Here is a 23,083-nt window from a genome sequence, read left to right as displayed (position 1 = left end):
GTCCTGTAGCTTCAGTACCAGATCATTGGCAGCAGGAGTAGGGCTGTCTATAGGGACCCCCACAGGTAACAGCTTTGGATGAAAACCATGGGAACAGAAAAAAGGTGTCATGTTGATGGACGAATGTGGACTGTTGTTATATGAGATTTCTGCCACCCCTACCCACTCATCACATTCTGCTAAGGAGTGTAGAGCCTGATTTCTTACATATTGCTCAAAGCACTGATTAACTCTCTCGGTTTGGCCATCTGACTGCGGATGATGACTAGAAGAGAGTCGAACATCGATCTGCAGCATAGCACATAAGTACTTCCAAAACCGAGATACAAATTGAGCCCCCCTATCTAAAATCAGAACCGAAGGCAATCCATGGAGGCGGACAATCTGTTGTAAGAAAATGGAGGCCAATTCTGAGGCTTTGGGCAACCCAGGCAAATGGATGAAGTGTGCAGTCTTAGTGAAATGATCCACCACTACAAGCAAAGTGTTATTCTTTCTTTTGGTTACTGGCAGTTCTACTATAAAATCTAGGGAGACTGTATGCCAGGGGCCAGGAGGAGAGGCAAGGGGTAGGAGGAGACCCACGGGATTCTGATGGGAAGTCTTGGATTGGGCACAGACATGACATGTCTTCACGTATTGCTCTATATCTTTCAGCATAGTAGGCCACCAAAACCTTTCACGTATGGCCTTGGTAGTCTTCTTTATTCCGGGATGCCCTGACAGTGGATGTGAATGATACCATTCCAATACCTGGGCTTGCAAATCTGCTGTAGGTAATACTACTCCTCCCTGAACACAAACACAACCATCCACAGTACGTGTCTCTTGTGACCCTACGATGGCATGCATGTTCGCCGTGAGTTGACCCTCTCTAATGTGGTCCTGAAATTCGTCTTCGGTGATCACTCCTCCTATGATGTACTCACTGGGAATGATAGAGGGGGTATCAACCAGGTCCTCTAGTTGTTGAAAACCCAACCGGGATAGGGCGTCTGCCTTGCCGTTTCTAGTTCCAGGACGAAATTGTATAGTGATTTCATATTCACAAAAGAATTGAGACCAACGGAGTTGTCTCATGGACAGTTCCTTGGCTGTTTTAAGGTATTGAAGGTTGCGATGGTCTGTATATACGACAACAGGAAACCTGGCTCCTAGTAGGTATTGTCTCCACTCCTCAAATACCTTCTTTATCGCCAGTAATTCCTTATCTCCCACAGCATAGTTGTATTCTGCCTGAGTGAACTTATGAGAGAAATAAGCCACGGGGTGACACTCGCCACTCTCAGGATCTGTTTGACTCAGAACCCCTCCCACTGCCACTTGAGAGGCGTCCGCCTCCACCACGAAGGGCAACCCTGGGTCAGGATGTCGTAAAACAGGCGCGCATGTGAAGGCCTTTTTCAAGCGCTGAAATGAAGTTTCTGCTTTTGCCGACCATACATACGGAATCCCCTTTCGCAAGAGTGCAGTAATAGGATGTGCCAATTCAGAGAAATTCTGAACAAAACGCCTGTAAAAATTGGCAAAACCTAGAAAACTTTGTAGCTCTTTGACCGTACCAGGTGCCGGCCAAGAGAGAACAGCCTTGACCTTGACAGGGTCCATACGGAGTCCTTGAGGTGTAACAATAAATCCTAAAAAAGGCACTTCTTGCTTATGGAAGGTGCATTTCTCCAATTTGCAGTACAGGTTGTTATCACGCAAACGTTCCAACACCTTTCGGACATGTCCTATGTGTTCAGACAAAGTAGAGGAATAGATCAATAAATCATCAATATAAGCAATGACATGGACGTCTAGCATATCCCAGAGCACTTCATTGATGAAGAATTGAAACGCAGCCGGAGCGTTACAAAGCCCAAAGGGCATTACTAAGTACTCAAATAACCCGTATTTCGTGCAGAAGGCAGTCTTCCACTCGTCTCCCTCCTTGACACGTACCAAATGGTAGGCGCCCCGCAGGTCTAGTTTAGTGAAAAACCTGGCGTTGCGTATTCTGTCAAGGAGGGAGGCAATCAGAGGCAAGGGATAACGATTCTTAATGGTGATGTTATTCAATCTCCTATAGTCAATACAACACCGAAGACCTCCTTCCCGCTTAGGGATAAAAAACAAAGCCGAAGAGGCAGGAGATCTAGAAGGTCTAATAAATCCCTTCTCTAACATAGTATCCAAATATTCCCTGAGGTATGTGTTCTCTTTCTCAGTAAGGGCATAGACCTTACTGCACGGAATTCTGGCTCCTGTCTCTAGGTCTATTCGACAGTCGTATACCCTATGCGGGGGAAGGACTTCTGCTTCCTTGGGATCAAAAACTGTGTACAAGTCGTTATAACAGGCAGGTAATTCAGGTACAGGTTCGTCTACTTCTGCATCAAGTATATGTTGGACTACTGCTACTTGAGAATCACAGTGTGTACTTGGACGAGACGTGAGCGTTGCTTTCTGCCAGTCGATGATAGGGTTATGTGTCTGTAACCAAGGGATGCCTAATAGAACAGGTATTTGTGGCGACCGAATTAAATCAAATTCAATGACTTCTTGATGATCAGGTTCTATGTGCATATGGAGACTAACTGTCTTATGAGTCACTGGCCCCGAGACGAGAGAGCTCCCATCTATCGTAAAGACCTTGGTGGAAACGTCTTTCAAGACACAGGGAATCAGGTTACTCCTTGCCCAATCCTCATCCATGAAATTCCCAGAGGCCCCTGAATCAATCATGATGGATACATGGATGCCAAGGTTTTCTACAGCGAGATAAGTTGATACATAGAGGTGAGGGATAGGTTTAATGTCGTGTTCAGAAGAGGAGACAGTTAGACCAGAACTGCCCAGGATTCCCGTCTCCACGAAACCCAGGCTCACTAGTTTCCCGAGCTCTTCAATGCATTAGGTTTGACTGGGCATGTCCTTAAGAAATGACCAGCCTTTCCACAATATAAGCAGAGCCTATTGGCTCTTCTCCTTTGCCTCTCCTCCGATGTCAGCGGCCCCCTCACTATGCCTATCTGCATCGGCTCGCTTTCGTCAGTCCCTTTCACAGCTTCTACTTTCTTCTCTTTAACAGGCACAAATCGTGGTTCGCCCTTTCCCTTTTCTTGCTTCCTTTCTTGGATGCGGTGTTCGATCTTAACCACTAAATCTATTAGCTCAGTACAAGCTGAGGGTAAGTCCACAATTTGAGAGAGAGCGTCTTTTAAATCGTCACGTAACCCCCTATAAAATAAAGTACTCCGTTTTTCCTCTGGCCAATTGGACTCGACCACTAATCTCTGAAATGAGGTAATGTAAGCCACCAATTCCTGGCTACCCTGTCTCAGAGCCAGCAACTCAGTGTCAGCCGAATGTGTATACATATGTTTGTCGAATAATTTGCGAAATTCCCCTTTAAAGGCAGAGTAATTATATAAGAGGCGGTCGTCACGGTCTACCAAAGGTATAGCCCAATCTGCGGCTGCTCCACTGAGGTAAGACACTAGAAAGGCTGCACGGGCTTGATCTGTGGGAAAGCAAGAGGCCTTACATGAAAAATGTAATTGGCAGTGACTAAGAAAAGCTCCGCACCTGGAAGCATCACCCGAGAACCTCTCTGGGGGGGCTAAAGGGATGGAGGTAGGGGTAGTGACATGTATAACGGAGGGTGTCGCTTCGGCTCTCCCCCCCTGTGGCCCCTGACTCATGCCTGTTCTGAAGAGTGTCAAGTCTGGCCGACAATGCTTGTGTTTCTACTTGCAAATTACCTAACATGCCAGCCAAATCGGCCAGTGTGACTGCTCCCAGGTCCATGACGCTCGGGCAGAACTTTCTATTAGGCTTAGCGTTCTGTAATGATCAATGGTTCTGTTCCGCAGGAGCGCCAGGAATCCTGAAGAGAAGTCCTCAGTCGTCCCCCACGTCCCTCCTGCTCTATCAAACTCTAGAGCTAGGAGGAACGCTAGGGAAAACAGGGAAACAAAACAAGGATAGGCGGGGAAAAAGGCAGGTCGGGTAGTAGACTACGTCTGAGCAACAGGCAAGACTTCACAGCTGTAAAACAAAAGACTTAGTTAATGTGCATCATTTACTAAATGACCTCACTTGTATAACCCTTGTGCGAGTGGAAAGAAACCTACCACGCTATCTTGTTTCGGGGAACTCTCAGCACGCTATCTTTGTTTCAGATGCTAGGAACCCTATATAAATATACAAGTGTTACAACCAACAATCCCTCTAAGATAATAATCATCTAACTGCAGTTGTCTAGCTCACCCCTTATCTCCAAGCTAGTTTGAGCAGGCGGAACACTGACTTCTTCGTCTTTCTAATAATCTTCTGAGGTGAGTATTTCACCGAAGGGCTGCAGGGAACATGAGTGTGAAAGAACGTAAGAGATAAACATAAATAACCCCCACTTAATCCCGTGTGATGACTAAAGATTACCGTGTCTGTTGGAGAAGTACAGCTGTAACATAAGACAAAACTCAATGGTCCACGCTAGTTACCCCCACCTAATAGTGGTGTATGATACATAAAATGAACTGAAGCAATCTCCGAAAATAATATCCCTCTGGCCCAAAACAGTCAGAGAGGCTCCATAACTGCAGGTTTTAAAAACGCACGATACCTAAACACTGAACCCAGTGTTTAACTCAATAAATCCACAACAGTGAGCTGCATAGGGAACGGCCCCATCGGTAACACCAAGCTACAGACACCGAGACCTTACTTGGAAACGGAGGCTTCAGGTATGTAGACGACTTCTGCCAGCAAGTGGACCAGCGCACGTCTACCGTTGCAGCCCCAGCATTCACTGCAACACCAAACACCACGCCACACAAGGAACAGCAAGTTCACTCGTACTGTTCGATACACGGCGCCAGAAAACCGGAAACAGGAAACACGCCTAAACAGGAAGTCAGGCACTACACAAAAGGACAAAAACGGGCTATCAGCTAGAACGCTAAGCAGCGTTAGAAACGATCGGTTCTCCTTAAATACCCTCCGCATCTCTGGGCATGACCGCGGGGCATGACAGAGACATGTGCAATATCACTGCCTGACACACCTAGGCCCTGCACATGTAGGACAGCAATGACAATGAGTTGATGTACATCCTTGTACGAGTCTGAGACCTCCATTCCTTTCGTGTGCGCATCCTCTCAACAGTGTAAGCGTGTGAAACGCACCGTACACACGCTCTGAGGGCGTGTGTACGGTCCGTATCACTACAGTTGTGTGGCCGTAGGAGCACGCATGGTACGGACCGTACACACGTACATGTACTACCAGTGCTTACACGTACGTGTAGGCACTGGTAGTACACATACGTGTAGGCACTGGTAGTACACGTACCCGTACGTGTACTACCATTGCCTACACGTACGTGTAGGCACTGGGAGTACATGTACGTGTATGCACTGGTAGTACCTGTACGTGTACTACCAGTGCGTACACGTACGTGTCAAAGGCACTGTGCAACTGGTGCCATAGGGGTACGTGTGAAACTCACCGTACCTGTGTGTGGATTTGAAAATTACATAGGGGACACAAAAGGGACAAGTATTAGGCACTAAATGCATGCTGGTTGTCATGGATACAGAGTTTTCAGTTAAAATTTTCCATCAGGTGGCCTGGAAAAGTCAGTTGGCCACAAAATACAATGTTGCAAAGTGGTTGTTGACTTGACATGATGCTCAAAATTTGAACGATGCAAATGCTGTCACTGGTGTATGTGGAAAGGGATTGGAGTAAACGTAAGATGCAAATGAATCTGACCAATCACTATGTACTCCTCCAAATGAATGCCCCTCAGCAAGACAGATATAAGTCAGCCAGAACCCATGAGAGGGCACTTGCCTGCACAACTTTCCTGTCGACAACACTGCTGCTGTCTGTGCTTCCTCTGGCACCATGTCAAGGTCTGTGGAGAGGGCCCAGCCATACACCCAGGAGGAGACTGAGGCATTGCTGGATGTCATCCTCCCACAGTACCCCAGCATGTATGGGAGACCAGGGGAGCAGGTGAGTGCTGACTCCACTAGCTTTGACTGTGCACCTTTTTTGTGACTGTCACTTCTGGCCTTGTGTCCAGGTGTGACAGACATGCAATGTTGTTTAGAGTGGGTCCTGGGGGGGGGGGGATGGCTTATGTCTCCCATGCAGAGCATGATGTAGTTCATGTGTGCACTACTCACTTGCATTGTGCTTACTGTGACATTCACTGCATAGTGCATGACACATTCAGCCTGGCTAATCCTTTGTGGCATTTTTTGTCTATAGTCCTGAGGTGATTCAGTGGTCCCCCCGGTGTGACAGGTGACTGTACCCACAGATGTGTGTGAGTTGAGTGGATCTGTGGTGAGAGTGTCCAAGGGATGTGTACGACTCCTGGACATTGATGTGTGTGAATGTTCCTTGTCATGTGGGTGAGTGTCTATGTGAAGTGTTGCACCACAGCTGCATGGAGGAGGCAACAGCTCTACCCATCTGATGTGAGAAGTAAGCCATGCTGTGTGTCTGACTTGCTGAGCTAGCCTTACACCTGTGACACCCCACAGGCAAGTGGCACATGTGCAGAGTGAGCCTTGTATCCGCTGTTGCCAATGGCATGTGATTGATCTGTGCCTGTGTGTGTCTGTCTACTCTGCTGAGGTTGCGTCAGTGGCCTGGGGCATGTAATTGCTTGGAGGTGCTGTTCATCAGCCTGGTGTTGCTTGTGATGCACAGTGTGTGCCATGTTCATGGAGTGTGTCGCACCCCTCAGGCCACCTGTGTACTTTACATGCCATGTAGTGCATTGGGGCTTCCACAGAGGCCAATGTCCATATGACTAAGATGCTATTCCTTGGCAGCATCCTATGCCCTGTTCAACATATCAAAGATGTTCAAATGTGTGTCTGTCTGACATGGAGCAGGTGTAGTGATGTTGTCTCACTTTGTCATCCTCACAGGTAACTGCCTACGCGAAGGGGGAGATCTGGAAGCAGGCCGTCAGGGCCGTGAGATCGGTGGAGGGTCGCAGTCGGCGCCTAGCCCAAGGAAGAAAACGGTGGCAGGACATCCGGTGCTGGACCCGGAGGATCGCCCGGGTCCTGCTGAAGGACTCACCTCCACGCCCCCACGGCGGGCGCTGACGCCTGACCCGCCAGATGAAGCGTGTCCTGGCGGTGGTCTTCCCTGACATGGATAGGCAGTTACAGGAGATGCAGCAGCACGGATGGGGTAGGTACATGTGTGTTTGTTGTGTGTCACCAGCTTTTGGAAGTGCTCAGTCGCCTGTATACACTGCCAGGGTTTATATGTGCAGTGCATATCCTTTTCCCCCAAGTCAACCGGTGCTGTTCTGCCTCCCTTCCCCTCCTTGACATGTGTTCCCTGGTCTGTGTGTAATCACTATTGCACATGATCATCTAGGCTGCCAGTTAATCCAAGTGCACATTGCTTTCTGCATCATGTGTGGGGGTGGTCTGTGACTTGTGTTGGTACCTTGCCTGTGCCCTGTCCTGTTCAGTCATTTGGGGGTCCATATTTGTTGGCACTGATGCTGAGTCTCAACATAGGAGTGTGAGGTTTCAAATTAACAGACTTGCAGCATGCATGACCGATGTTGTGGCCTCAGACATGATGTGCATGAGTGGGAGATATGCATAGTGCCGGGACGGTTGCTCATGTTACAGTCAGATCATTCCAGGACCATGGAGCAGTGTGCCCACTACAGTCCCCTGAGACACCCTTGCCTTGGAATCATGTGTGTCATCCAACACTGTGACCATTCTCTGTGTGTTCAGCATAGGTTGGCTTCTGTGGCATTGTTCCCTGGCCTCATTTGTATTTATGTAAAGTGTGCTACATGTGTCCACTGTACAGGGTGACCCCATTTGGCTTGTGCATCCTCACACTGGGCAGTGCCTGTGTGTCTATGTACAACTATCTGTTGATGGTTGTTTGTCACAAATATGTGTTGGCAGCCTCACGAGGTGATGTGGAGTACATGTAGGAATTCTTGATGCACATTTTAGTAAACCCAGATTAAGAGGTGTAACTTCTTGATCTGTCTCAATCACATTGTCTCAGGTATGGGGGGTTTGTGCGGGCAAGGCCTACATGTCAAAACCTTATGTCTCCTTGCCAGGTCTGACCTGTGTGTGATAATTGTCTGGACAGACACTCAACATGCAGTGACCCAGTCATGTTGTGCAGGGTTTAATGTTTGTGCTTTGGAGCATGTGTCAAAACTTTAAATACATGATTCCTGCTCATCCATTTTTGGCACCAGTGTGTGGTCCAGATGCTAAGTAGTTTGGTCTTTGTGTGCTGACATCTGTGTGGACATTCTTGGTTGCCATGAGGGTGTCTCCTCAGTGCAGGTGCTCCTTATTCCGACCCAATTGCAGGCCCATTAGCTTATGCATTGTCCTGTGTTTGGACATGTGTGCCACTCCACATGACAGGCAGTGGGTCAGACTGTGTCATCAGGCTTAAGGGCTGACAGAATTTTGCTCACTTGCCAAACATATCACTGCTCTGCTGCTTCTTTATCGTCTTTCAAATGCTTGCTCATTTTTACTGGTGTTTTAACTGTGTTAAGTTGTAATTTGCTCATTTGCACACTCGTGATAGAAATACATTCTGGGGCACTTTTAACTTGTATTCCTTGTTGCTGGTGAGCTTTCCTCACGTCCGGTGGGACAGAACTAGGCGCCATTTTTGTTTTGTAGGCGATCTAGTCTCCCCACCACCGGCTCTATTTAAATGCACGCTTCACGTTCGCGCAGCGGACGAGCGCAGCGGGCGCGCCGCTGGCGCGCCGAAGGCGCGCCTAAGGCAAGCCCGTCTGCGCCCGTCAGCAGCCCGTCGGGAGCCGGGGCCAGTTATGCTGCCCATTTCAGGGTGGATGATTCTCGCCACCGGTCCTACTCACGTGATTGTCTTTTCCAGATGCGGAGTTCGTCCTGTAACCCCCAGTTGTTCCCTAACCTGTTCGGAACTCAAGACTTTGTGTGCGGGGCTTGTGGCTTTTGCCTTGAGCTGGGTGTCACTGCTGACACTAAAATATCTAACTCCCCTGTTATTTCGGCGGCGCTTCTCAATGTGCGCTCTTTGAAAAAGCACCACTCAGAGGTGTTTGAGCTTCTGGACGATAAAGCTTTGGACTTTCTATTTGTCACGGAGACCTGGCTTGACAATTTCTCTGACCCAATCGTCACCTTGGCCATCCCTTTGGGGTACAAAATCAGCAGAGTAGATCGTACTACAGGGAGAGGCGGGGGGCTGGCTGTTATTTTTAAAGAGGCATGGGCGCTGGATAAGTGCTCTTTCAGCACGTGGGAGGGTTGTGAAGTTCTGGATTTTAATATCCGCTGCTCGGACCACTTTTCTCTTGGTGGGTCCTTGATTTATCGTCCGCCGGGAGTAGCCCATGCTTTCCTTCAGGCCTGTGTGGAGGCGGTCTCCATGAGAGCCCTACAGTTCTCCCACTATGTGATTCTAGGCGATATCAATATTCATCTTGACCAAAATAACTCAAAGGACACACGTGATTTTCTTGATATTTGCCAATCTGCGCAGCTCTCTCAATGGGTCGACCAGGCTACTCATCTTGGTGGCCATATTCTTGACCCTATCTTTTCCAACTTCCCTATCTCTGTCAAAGCTCCACTCCCTGTCCCCTGGTCTGATCATTATCTAATTCCCTTTTCATGGGTAGTGACCCCGCCTGGTGTCAGACAAATGGCCAGTCATAAACCAGCTTTCAAGAAGGTTGACCCCCTACTTTTCGCCAGGGCGCTGGCGGCCAATAGGCCGCGTTTGTCACAAGACCTTGATCAGTGTCTTGCTGCCTTTTCCAACTGGCTTCGGGGCTCTTGGTCGACCATTGCCATACCTACCTCGGCTAGACAGTCAAGGGAATCTCCCTCCAAGCCTTGGTTTTCGGAGGATCTGCGTCTCCTCAAACAGGGCTGTAAGAAACTGGAGCGCTCCTGGCGTCTTAGTAACTATTGACCGTCAGCAAAGAGGCAGCTTAGGTTGGGTCAAAAAACCTACTATAAGGCGATCTCCTCTGCCAAAAGGGCTTTCTTCGCCACTCGGATCGAACAAGCCAAGAATAACGCGAAAGAAATTTTTTCTATAGTCCAAAGTTTTCTGTCCCCTGTGGCGCAGAGCTGCATCCTACCAGCAACCACTGCTTGGTGCGAGACGCTCTCTACATTCTTCCGAGACAAGATTCTAAAGATACAGGGCAGCTTTTCTACCCCGCCTGTTTCTACTGGGCCCTTGGTTTCTTCTGTCTCCTCTCTTACCACTCCTGCTGTACTGCCTACCATTCATTCCCTGTCTAATTTCTCTCCAGTGGATCTGTCGTGCACTCTGAGAATTCTCCAGGGTCTGAAGTCTGGTTCTCCGGACGATCCTTGCTCTGCAAGACTCCTGGCTTCGGTGGCAGAAACAGTAAATGAGGAAGTTAATTTTATTATTAACTTATCTCTGCAGGAGGGCAGGGTGCCTAGCTGTTGGAAGCAGGCCAAAATACTCCCCCTACTGAAGAAATCGACTCTCGATCCCTCAGTGCCGGGAAATTACAGACCCATTTCTCTTCTCCCCAGCTTGTCTAAGGTCTGTGAAAAGATAGTGAACAGACAGCTGTCGGAGTTTGTCGAGAGTGCGGATCTACTTCACCCTGCCCAATCGGGTTTCCGCCCCTCCTTCAGTACGGAAGGTGCTCTTCTTGAAATCTCTGAAGCCATACGGGAGTGTCTAGACGCCGGCGGGAAGGCTGCCCTTGTGCTGCTTGACCTGTCGGCGGCCTTTGATACTGTCCCCCATTCACTGCTGCTTGACAGACTCTCGAAGATTGGTGTGTCGGGCGCGGTTTGGGGCTGGATTAAATCCTTTCCGGACGGCCGTTACCAGCAAGTCTGGATACCCCCGGCGGCCTCATCACCTCTTCAAGTTGGCACGGGTGTTCCTCAGGGTTCGTCCCTTAGCCCCCTCCTGTTCAATATTTATCTTACTCCTCTGGTCTCTCTAGCAGAGGGGTTGGGGGCTAAGGTCATTGCCTACGCCGACGACACGCAACTTCTGTTCACTTGGGACAAACAGGGCTCCTCGGTGGTCCATGTGCAGAGGTGCCTTTCCTCGGTCTTTGAATGGATGGCGTCGGCACATTTAAAATGCAATGAGGATAAATCTGAGATTCTGATGTTTGGTGACTTCTCCCCAGGATTCAGAGAGTCCATCTGGCCTCCTGAGTTCCCACCGCCTGTTTCAAACAGTCAGACCGCAAAGAACCTTGGCATCTATTTTGACAGTAATCTTTCCTTTTCTAGCCAGGTTACTCGTCTAATAGGTTGTTGCTTCGGTCTCCTCAAAATGTTGAGAAGATTCCTTCCGCTGCTGCCTCAAGCGGCTAGGGAATCAGTGGTCCGGGCACTTATTTTGTCCCGTTTGGACTATGCCAATGCCCTCTATGCTGGGCTCCCAGCTTATGCACTCAATAAGCTTCAAGTTACCCAGAATGCGGCTGTCCGCATGCTGGGTGGGCTGGGTCACAGGCAGAGTGTTCATGGTTACCGTCGCTCCCTTCATTGGCTACCGGTCAGGGCCCGGATAGCTTTCAAATCTTTAACCCTTGCTCACCGCGCCCTGCACGGTCGAGGGCCGGGCTACCTCCAGAAACGGTTCTCGTTTTACACACCGGGGCGTCACTTGAGGTCCTCCTCTCTCAGGCTTATGAAGGTGCCTTCCTTCCAGCGCCATAGACTAGGTGGCGCTTCCCTGGTTGTGTTTGCTGCCCGTGCCTGGAATGCGCTCCCCCTCTCTCTCCGAATTGTTGAAGATACTGGGGTTTTTAAGAAACTGCTAAAAACTTATCTCTTCTCTTAGGGTTGAGTCTTAATTCTGTCCTGCCCTGAACCGTGCCGGGACACTCCTTCGAGTATCTGTGCGCGTAATAAAAGTAAATAACATAACATAACATAACATAACATCATGGTACGGATGGCCATGTGACAGCTGGCATGATTCAAGATGTTAGTCAAGAAGTCTTGTACCTTGGAACTCACTACACTTGTCAACATGTCTTACTTTTTTCAATGCTTGACTTTGATGATTTGTTGTGAAGGACAATAATGTGCCTGCATGACAGATTTCTCCCAAGGAAGTGCACAAGAAACCACCTTTACACTTTCAGGGGACACGCTGGCACATTTTAAAGAAAGGCACAGTTTGAATAACACTTTCATTCAGATTATACATATACATGATCCCACAGTGTGGTGGCATTTGGGTAAGTCCTTGGTTGTTGCTGATAACAACTTACGAGTGTCAAGTCATCCAGACCGCCGTGGTGCCATGTATATGTACTTACTGAAACCCCATTTCTTTCTAACAGTGGCTTCTGTGAACAAGGCTGGCAGCTCATACAATGACTGCGTAAATGTAGTTTTGTGTGCACCTCCTTGTGTGACTTCTTTTATACAGGCACATGTGTGTTCTGTTCACAAAGTGGCACATTCACACATTCTAAACATGTAGATTGTGTAAAGTGGTGTGATTCCCAAGGGATCAAAATGTATTTCGTTTGGGTTTCCAAAGTACTTACAGTTCTCTGAGAGTGGGGACACCTTTAGCATTGAGGTCTGTTATTTAGCCTTGGGTGCACCAATACTGTTTCTTTCACAGTAAACAAGAGGTGGCATGCCTTCATAGTATTGCTGTGCTCAACTGTTCCCAGACACTAGCTTCTCAGTATGATTCGATATCAAGTTATTTGCTGTTGTGTCCTATTTTTCCTTGTTTCCAAGTGGCACGGTGGTTCAACCAACTGGGGAGTGCAGGGCTTACATATGTGCGGAGTAATCTAGATGTTACTCATGATGCATTTCCTGATATGCATTGTGACCTATTTTGTTTGGACTCATGTGTCAGATGTATACAGGTGACTGATTATTTTCTGTATCTTCACCTTGCCCACAGCATCATCGGAGGACACTGAGGGAGACACCTGCACGGACCTGGAGGAGGGATCCAGCACCGATGCCACCACTGCTGGCGAGTCTGCGAGAGCAAGTGGCACGGAGGGCGAGGGGAGTCAGGCGGAGGACCTGTCTGGTGGCGACACCGACTACGATGCTGACGGGTCAGAGGCAGAACTCCTCGAGGGGGCGGAGGCTGCTACAACACCTGACAACAGCACAACATCTGTTACCGCCTCCTCCATTCCCATCACCGCCCTCCCAGTTGCTCCGGTCCCTTCTGTCCGTGCAGGGCACCACCATGTCTCCTTTGTGCCAGACACCGCACCCCCTGCCCCTGTCACCCCTTCTGCCCTCACTGCAGAGTCTGTGGACATTCAGCGGCAGTTGCAGGTTGGCCAGACATCGATGCTGAATGTCCTCCATGGCCACACCAGACTGCTGACACAGATGGTGTCGTTCATGGAGGGCATGTCAGCAGCGATGTCTGACCAACGGATGTTGCTGAGGTCCATGGACTCTTCACTGACGGCAGCAGTGAGTCTCCTGCAGCGCTTCGTCCCCCCCACCCCTGCCCCATCCACACTTCCCACTCCCATGCCTGTCCCATGCACACCCAGACATTCCCAAGCACGCACCCCACCAGACACAGGCAGCACACAAACACTTAAGGGAAAGCACACACCTCCTGGCATGCACACTCAGGGGGACAAAGGCACACCCACTGGGTCTGGGGCACACAGGCATACACGCAGCCACAGTCTGAGTCCGCATGCCTCACTACCCAGTCCCTCCAAAGGCACTCCCCTTGGCTCCCCTGCCACACAGTCAGACAAGGAGAGCTACTTGGCTGTGCTGGGCCTCAGCCCCACTGGGTCACCAGCCCGCAAATGGGCAAGGCACTCCCCGGGTAGGGGAGTTGAGTCCCCCCCATCCATCCCCTCCCCCAGTAGCGCTGCACTCCATCCCTCCAAACCCCCCCTCCTTTGTGCCTGTGGTTTCTTCCGGTGCAGGGGATACTCTGGAAACCCTGGCAGAAGTGTGCAGTGCCGAGCTCACCTCCACCTTTGGCGCTGCCCCGCCCCCTGTGGTGGAGGCGTCCAGCCCTGCACCCACCACACCTACCCTTACACCACCTGTCCCTGCGGTGCCTGGTCCTTCCCCACATGATGCCCCCCCAGTCGACGAACCTGAGGGTTCTAATGTGCAGGCAAGCTAGGGGAGACACGTGCCCACCCACCCACCCACCCCTCACATGTCTCTGTCCACTGCTGGTATTCCTCTGCACCCACCCCTCACATGTCTCTGTCCACTGCTGGTATTCCTCTGCACCCACCCCTCACAAGTCTCTGTCCACTGCTGGGAGTGTTAGGCACCCACCCCTCACATGTCTCTGTCCACTGCTGGGAGTGATAGGCACCCACCCCCATGTCTCTGTCCACTGCTGGGAGTGATAGGCACCCACCCCTCACATGTCTGTCCACTGCTGGGAGTGATAGGCACCCAACCCTCACATGTCTCTGTCCACTGCTGGGAGTGATAGGCACCCACCCCCATGTCTCTGTCCACTGCTGGGAGTGATAGGCACCCACCCCTCACATGTCTCTGTCCACTGCTGGGAGTGATAGGCACCCACCCCTCACATGTCTCTGTCCACTGCTGGGAGTGATAGGCACCCACCCCCATGTCTCTGTCTACTGCTGGGAGTCCTCTGCACCCACCCCCATGTCTCTGTCCACTGCCGGGAGTCCTCTGCACCCACCCCCATGTCTCTGTCCACTGCTGGCAGTGATAGGCACCCACCCCTCACATGTCTCTGTCCACTGCTGGTATTCCTCTGCACCCACCCCTCACATGTCTCTGTCCACTGCTGGGAGTGATAGGCACCCACCCCCATGTCTCTGTCCACTGCTGGGAGTGATAGGCACCCACCCCTCACATGTCTCTGTCCACTGCTGGTATTCCTCTGCACCCACACCTCACATGTCTTTGTCCACTGCTGGGAATCCTAGGCAGCCACCCACCCACCCACCCGCACCCTTGGTGCAGTACACTGCTGTCCTGGGCATACACCCCCCCAATATACTCATTTGTGGCGTGTGTACGCCTTGTATCACAAATGTACTGGTGCCCTAGGGGTACGGGTGATGCGGTCCGTACCCCCGCATTCATAGGTTGGGTACGTTCCGTACCATGCATACCCCTACATCACCACTACAATGGTGGTACGGACCGTACCCACGCCCTCAGGGCGTGGGTACGGTTCGTACCACGCGTACCCCTACATCACCACTACAATGGTGGTACGGACCGTACCCACGGACTCAGAGCGTGGGTACGGTCCGTACCACCATTGCAGTGGTGATGTAGGGGTACGTGTGGTACGGACCGTGCCCACGGACTCAGAGCGTGGGTACGGTCCGTACTACCATTGTAGTGGTGATGTAGGGGTATGCGTGGTATGGACCGTACCCACTCTCTGAGGGCGTGGGTACGGTCCATACCACCATTGTAGTGGTGATGTAGGGGTACGCGCGGAACAGACCGTACCCACGGACTCAGGGCGTGGGTACGGTCCCTACCACCATTGTAGTGGTGATGTAGGGGTACACATGGTACGGACCGTACTCACGGACGCAGCGTGTGGGTACGGTCCGTACCACCATTGTAGTGGTGATGTAGGGGTATGCGTGGTATGGACCGTACCCACAGACTCAGAGCGTGGGTACGGTCCGTACCATGCGTACCCCTACATCACCACTACAATGGTGGTACGGACCGTACCCACACTCTGAGGGCGTGGGTACGGTCCGTACCACGCGTACCCCTACATCACCACTACAATGGTGGAACGGACCGTACCCATGCCCTCAGAGCGTGCGTACGGTCCGTCCCACCATTGTAGTGGTGACGGGTACGCGTACACGTCCACTTCCATTGTGGCGGTACGCAGGGATTGGTGGACACGCCCCCCGAAGTGACCAGACTCTGGAGGTAATGTATGTACAGGACATATTTTTTGGAAATTGGGTAGGGGTTATGTTTCCTGCCCCTCGCCCCCCCCCTTTGCCCCTGGGTGTTGTTCTGACCTTCTGCGGCATGCGCGGCGGTTTCGGTGCACCAGGTCATAGGCTAGGAGTGCCGGGATGACACGTAGGATGGGGTCCATGGCTGTCCGTCGCGTACCGGTGCTTCTTCTTCGCGTCGTCCTCAATTTCCCGGGAGTTTTTGGCTGCCATAAAAAATTAGCCGTGCGGAGTGACGTAGGCGTGAAACGTACTTGCTGGTCCGTAAAACGCTGCCTGACTACGTCCGGACGTCACGTACGCGATGTCCCGGATCGGAATTGAGGGTATTTTTTCGCCGCACGTAGTTTTTTACGATTCGTACGGAAATGGTATTTCTGTACGAATCGTACTTGCTGCTTTGTAAGGAGGATTTCCCGGGTACGAGTCGTATGGAGAATACGCTCCGTACGACCATTCGTACCCGGGTTTTACAGGATCGGAATCGGCACCTAAATCTAACAAAAAAAATGATATTATAAATTAAAACATTAAAATATTTAATATTTTTTAAACTTACATTTTGTAATCCATTGAGTGCAACAGTAGAGAAAATGTTGGATAGCCGAGAGGTAAAAATTACTATTCCCACTCTAGTGAGTGCAACTGTAAGGAAAGTGTGGGATAGTGGAGGGGTAAAAATTACTATTCCCACTCCAGTGAGTGCAACAGTAAGGAAAGTGTGGGATAGCAGAGGGGATAAAATTACTATTTCCGAGGAGTGGCCTAGAGATCCATCATGGTGGACGCAAGTTAGGTGAGTACCGCTCAGCCTGAGCCAATAATCCTTTATTTAGCCTGCTTCCCCGGACGTTCTGAGCTACAAAAGTGCACCACCTTAGCAGTATAGTGGTGCGACGGACATTGCGGTACTTGACAAGACTGCAGCAGTGGCGGATGTGGTAGCGGCCTACAGTTATGACAGCATAGCGGGCACACTCGAGGCAGGGCCTCCTGGGTGGCATCAGCCGCCGAGACTATTGAGCGTGGTAGCACGGGAGTGCTCCTGTCAATGAAGGGCTGCTCGAATTTGAATGCACCGGTGGCGATGGGCTTCAGGTGGAGGAGGCAGTGGAGCAACTCTTCGTGGGGCTGGGAGGACCTCGGTGGTGTCCCGGTGAATGTTCTCTGAATGCCCCTGCCCCTCCAGCCTCGCATCTCGGAGGCTGGATCGGGCCGCGCGGAAGCTGGTTGCCGCGCTACAGACCCAGGCCTACAGCTGAGCCGACAGAACCTATGCTGGTGGTGGTGAGTGACCAAGGCTGTTGCGGTATCCCGGTTGGGGATATGTGGGCCTCTGTGACTCTCGAGCCCCTGTGCTGCTGGGACGCATGGGCGGCCTGAGGACACAGCGGATTGGGCTCTGCAGGGGTGAGACTCTGCCCAGGTGGGGGCTGCTCAGAGCCACATGACATTTAAAGTTACGGGTGGGAAGCTTTGGGGCCATACCACGAAGTGGAGCTAGCAATTGGACATATGCCGATGGTGGGGGTTGGAGCTGATGCGTAGCAGCCACCGGTCACGGCTAACCCTGCACACATTGGAGTATCCTCTGGGAGGAGTGCGATTTTGGGCCTGGTACAGAGGGGGTAGGTTTGATGTCGACTGGCCCAAATCGCTGGCATTGGTCTTGTTGAGAGCCAGGTCTAAAGGCACAGCCGGCGCTGGACATTGGAGCGGGCCTAGCGCAACACTACCCTGGACGAGAGAGAGCAGCGGACCAGTGGAGAGTGGGGCACCCATTAAGGGGGGCACGTCTATTCACGGTGGCGGCCAGGTTAGCACTCAGTGCGGCTTGTGGGCAGGGTGTCTCCACCCGAGCACAGGTATCCTGAGGGCTATTGGCTAGGGACGAATTTGGCCCACAGACCCGGCAAGACACGAAGTCCTTCCCAACACAGGATATACAAGCGTGGGTTATCCAGTCGGATCGAGCTGGGAGTTGTGGAGCGGCCATTTGAGGGAGCACACCTTGAAGGCCATCGTGATGAAGGATAAAACGGTGGGAGGATCCACCAAACGAAGTACATTAGACGATTCACTGGCCCGGGGGCTGCTGCGGCTGACCAAGGGGGCGCGAGTGGGGGCTTGCCGGATAACGCAGCCCTCATGGCGGCTATCACACAGTCCAGGGATGTTTTGGATGCAAAAATTGGGGCTGTGGGCTCTGATGTCATGCTTATCCGACAAGATTTACGTAACGCAGTGGAGCGTATCATGGAGACCGAGACCAGGATCTCAGAGAATGAAGACTCCGTCACTACTCTACAGAAAAAAGTTGCCTCACTGGAAATGGTCATCCAGGGCCTGGCCACAAGGGTGGAAGACACAGAAGGCAGGGCCAGGAGGAACAATCTCCATTTCGTTGGATTCCCTGAGGGCTGTGAGGGGGGACATGGAGTGGTTCCTGACTCAATGGCTCACAAGCTGGCTTCCCTCGGAGTCATTGTCCCACTGCTTTGTCATTAACCGGGCCCACAGAGCCTTGACACAGAAGCCGCCTCCAGGAGCCAGACCTAGGCCGGTCATAGCCAAGATATCAAACTATCATGATAGGGACATGATCCTGAAGCAGGCCAGAGCTAGAGAGCCCCTGACATATGATAATGCCCGCATTCTCATGTTTCCAGATTACACGCAGCTAGTTCAACCGCAGCGGCAGTCTTTTCTGGCACCCAAGGCCTGCCTACGCGAAACTCCCATATGCCTTGCTCTACCCCCCCAGATTGCGGGTGGTATATCAGTCACAAACTCTCTTCTTTGAATCGCCTGAGGATGTCTTCAACTGGTAGGACGAGACAGTGAAGGTCAAGCCCCGCACTCCACCCAGGAGGGAATCAGATTCATCATCGAGTGATGGAGTTCAGAAACCACCCAAGCCTAAAAGCTAAAGGGAACAGAAGATCAAGGTCCAGACATCGATCCCAATCCTGTAGCAACCCTGGCGGATCTGCATCGTTGCTTTGGCAGGGGGCCACTGCCTCGTAGTCATCTTGGGTCTCCCCCAGGCAGGGGGTTGTTGAAACCAATTGATTAGACCGGTGAAGCACGAGGGGGAGCTAGTACCTTTGCTGGGACTCACTTAACAGAGGAAACGTCCGCTGTCTATGGACTGGTTTTTGGGGATCCATTGACGGGGTGGGCTGGGTACTCCCGTTGGGGTCTGCAGGCCGCCTCCACCATGACAGATACTTCAGCGGTTTTGAAGTATAGGGGAGGTGGGGAAGTTGGGGCACTCATGTTTTACGTTTGCACTGCATAACTGCTACACACAGCCACTACTCGCACACTGGTTATTAATGATCCCGCATACAAATGCCACAGGATCCTTTGATGGCGGTCCCGACAGATAGGACAAAAACCCACCCTGAGCAACTCCGGATAGTGAGTTGGAATGTCAGAGGAGCGCTGGATAAAGTGAAAAGGGGGCTATACTTCAGCAGGCCAAACGCTATCGTGCTGATATCCTGATGCTGCAGGAGACGCACTTAATGGGAACTAAGGCATTGTGCCTTCTTGGATATGGTTATATTCTAGTGTTCCATTCTGGGTTCACAAGGGGATCCCGTGGGGATGTGATTCTGATTCACCGTAGGGTTCCATATATGCATTCTAGGACGTGAACGGACATTCAGGGGAGATATATCTTTATCAGGGGCACCATATATGAGAAGCAGGTGGTATTGGGATGTATCTATGCCACCCGCCCTTGTCTTGGGCACTGGTTGAACGGCCTATGACCCTGTGGGTGGATATACCAGACAGGCTGGCAAAAATTGGGGGAGACTGGAACGACGTGATGGACGTGGCCAGGTCTAGATGGAGACCGGGGGACATCCCAACATTCGATAAGCTACTAAACTATACTCCCTGGTGACGGGGTTGAGCTGGGCGGACCCTTGGCATCGGTTACAAGGGGAGGAACAGGGCTACACGTATCTCTCGACAGTTCACGACTCATATTCTTGACTCGACCATATATTTGTGCCATCAGGTGCAGTTAGTAGGGTAAGGGCTGTAGAGATCCTTCCGAGAGGGCTATCAGATCATTCTTCGATCATTCTCATGATACAGCTGGGCCCTGAGAGGCCACCTTTCGATGGCGTCTCTCTCCTTGGAATTTGCAAGATGAGATATATAGGGAACATTTAGGGCAGGCAATTGAACAATACCTGGACCTCAACGTGGGATCGGTAGAAGGGGCTGAACCCCTCTGGGAGGAAATGAAGCCAACCTTACGGGGAATAGACATTTTGTTTTGTTCAGCGAAACGTCAAGCCCAGAAGGAATTGCTTCTGAAATCCAAAGCCCAAATCATGCAACTTGAGCGCAATAGCAGGGAGGAGGGGGGAAGTCAGGTACGCTGCCAGCTGCTGCTGGCACGACAGTCTCATACCGACCTCCTGATGGACGAAGCCCGCTTGGAGTGGTTGGCGTCCCGTATTAGGATTTACCAGTGGGGAGATAAGTCCAGTAAGCTTCTCCATCAATTGTGCCAGGGAAACTTGCGCCCCCAGGTTCTTCCTAGTATTCTGGGTCCCAATGGACTGATTCTCGGGGACCCTTCGCTGATTGCAGAGAGCTTCGCAAATTATTTTGCGGAATTATATGCCCCAAAGGATCTCCTTCGAGAAGGCACCATACAATGCTTTATAGAGGATTTACCGCCCAGGCCCTTTCCGACATGGCATGCGCAGAGCTTGATCCCCCGCTAACAGAGGATGAGCTGGTTATAGCATTAGGAGAGTTGAACTCGGGAAAAGCACCAGGTCCCAATGGATTCCCATGTGAATTTTTTAAGAATTATTTCTCGAAATTGGGGCCCCACTTCCTTAGGTTTGTAGATGAAGCAAGAGAGCGAGGCTGCCTCCAGCGAAATTGGAGACACGCGGAAGTGGTCGTGTTCCATAAACCGGGCGACCCCCAGACCAACACGGCTCATGTCGTCCCATTTCATTGTTGAACGTAGAGACTAAAATTTTGGACAAAGTATTGGCCAATCGCCTCCGATCCCATATAACCACTCTGATACATCCTGACCAGGACGGCTTTATGCCCCAAAGAGCTACGCACCATAATATTCACTGTGCGCACATCGCCATAGCTACCATCCGGGGAATGTGGGAACAAGCTGCTCTTCTGCTGGCAGACATGGATAGGGCGTTTGACTCTCTTAGCTGGGTATATATGTTTGCACTTCTAAATCGCCTGGATATGGGCCCATGCTTCTTGTCATATTTGAAATCATGCAAATCTTTGGGGAGTCGTCGGGGCTCTTCATGAATCCCCGTAAATCTACTCTGTGGTTGTTGGGGGAAAAGACGGAACTGGGACCTTGGGCATCGGCAGTGCAGATCACTACGGTGGGGGTGAAGTATCTGGGAGTCTTTCTGTCAGATTCGCCAAACGTGTCCTGGGACAGAAATATTGTTCCGATATAGGCGCGGGTACGCGAGGAGTTATATGGTAGGTCGGCCATTTTTAAGATGGTATCGCTGCTGCGTCTGCTTTACCAATTGCAGAATTATCCATACCCAGTCCTCCCTAAGTGGTTTTGTCAAGTTAACGCGGCCTTGGGTCAATTTCTGTGGGCGAGAGGGCTTCCAGAGTTGCGTACCTGTTTTCAGTCTACATACTGTGGGGGTTGGCTACATCAGATGTCCAATCATACTATATGGCTTTGCACCTGCTGATACTAAACAAATGGTGGTATGGAGACAGGTCAGATCCCGCATAAGCAGTAGAGCGACAATGCATGGGAGACTCCACCCTACACACCATATTATATTCGGCACCCCTGCATAATTCTTTGCTGCCGGCCACAAGGGTGGTGTTCCAGGTGTGAAAACAGGCTCCCCACAAGATGGGGTGGTGGAATAAATTGATGAGGGAGACCCTACTGTGGTATAATGGGCAACTGCCACAACTGGCTGCCTTACCTGGATTTTGTGGGTGGGATAAAATTGGTATTTCTACCTTAGGGGACGTAATGTGCGGCCTGATACTGAAATCCTTCCAGGATCTTCAGCAGGAATATCAGATCGTGGGGTTGGAAGCGCTTCCAGAGTTTAGCCCCATTGAAGCTAAAGTTTTTATGGGAGACCTACAAGACCATAACATTTCTAGAATATATCAGTCCCTAGTGACAAATAGTTCTACCACGCTACAGAAACTTAGAGAAGCATAAAAAGGGGATCTTGGCACATTGGATGTGGATGATTGGACAGAGGCACTGGCCTACTCTCGGGAGGCAGCGATTGCGATGCGGTTATGCCTCATCCAATTTAAATACTTACATTGGGTGTATTATACCAGAGTCAGGCTTTGAAGGGCAGGACTGGTGGCATCCCCGATATGCCTACGATGCGGGCGGGAGGAGGGAACCCTCGTACATACGATCTGGCATTGCACAGCACTCACAAGATTTTGGCGAGGGGTTCTGGCTTGTCTCACAGAGGTGTTGGGGTGCGAGCTCCCCTCCTCACCAAAGTTGGAAATCTTACACATAATGGAGGGTATAGGGGGCAATATCTATAAAAGACATCTAATGTTGTTGGGATTCACATTGGCTAAAAAGGATATTGCATAGCTCTGGAAAGCAGCAGTCCCACCTTCTCTGTCAGCATGGAAAAAAGGCATTGACTTCTATATGGGGCTAGAGATTCAAATATTCGAAGCCAGGGGATGCCCGCTAAAACATCAAAAGATTTGGAAGCGATGGGCAGACTACAGGGGACTCTATCTAGATCATGTACCCCCTGTGGATGCCTTGATCCTGGGATAATCATTCAGGCCTGTGGACTGAGAGACAAAAGATACATCTATGGACTGCATACGTGGGAATGGGTGTTGGAGTGGAGCTTAAACTATGGGGACGAAATAGTGCAATGGGAGGTGGGTTATAATGTATATGTTATCTTGTTTTTTTTTCTGAAAGTATATAATCTAAATGTCAATGCCTTTAACCTGCATTATATACTATGGCAGAAGTCTTCTGGGTTACAGAGCTCTGCATGGTATTTGACACTTGACACAATAAAATCTCTTTAAAAAAAAAAA

Source organism: Triturus cristatus, chromosome 7 (assembly GCF_964204655.1).
Source record: "Triturus cristatus chromosome 7, aTriCri1.1, whole genome shotgun sequence".
Taxonomy (NCBI): Eukaryota; Metazoa; Chordata; class Amphibia; order Caudata; family Salamandridae; genus Triturus; species Triturus cristatus.
Note: the sequence above shows the minus strand (reverse complement) of the source record.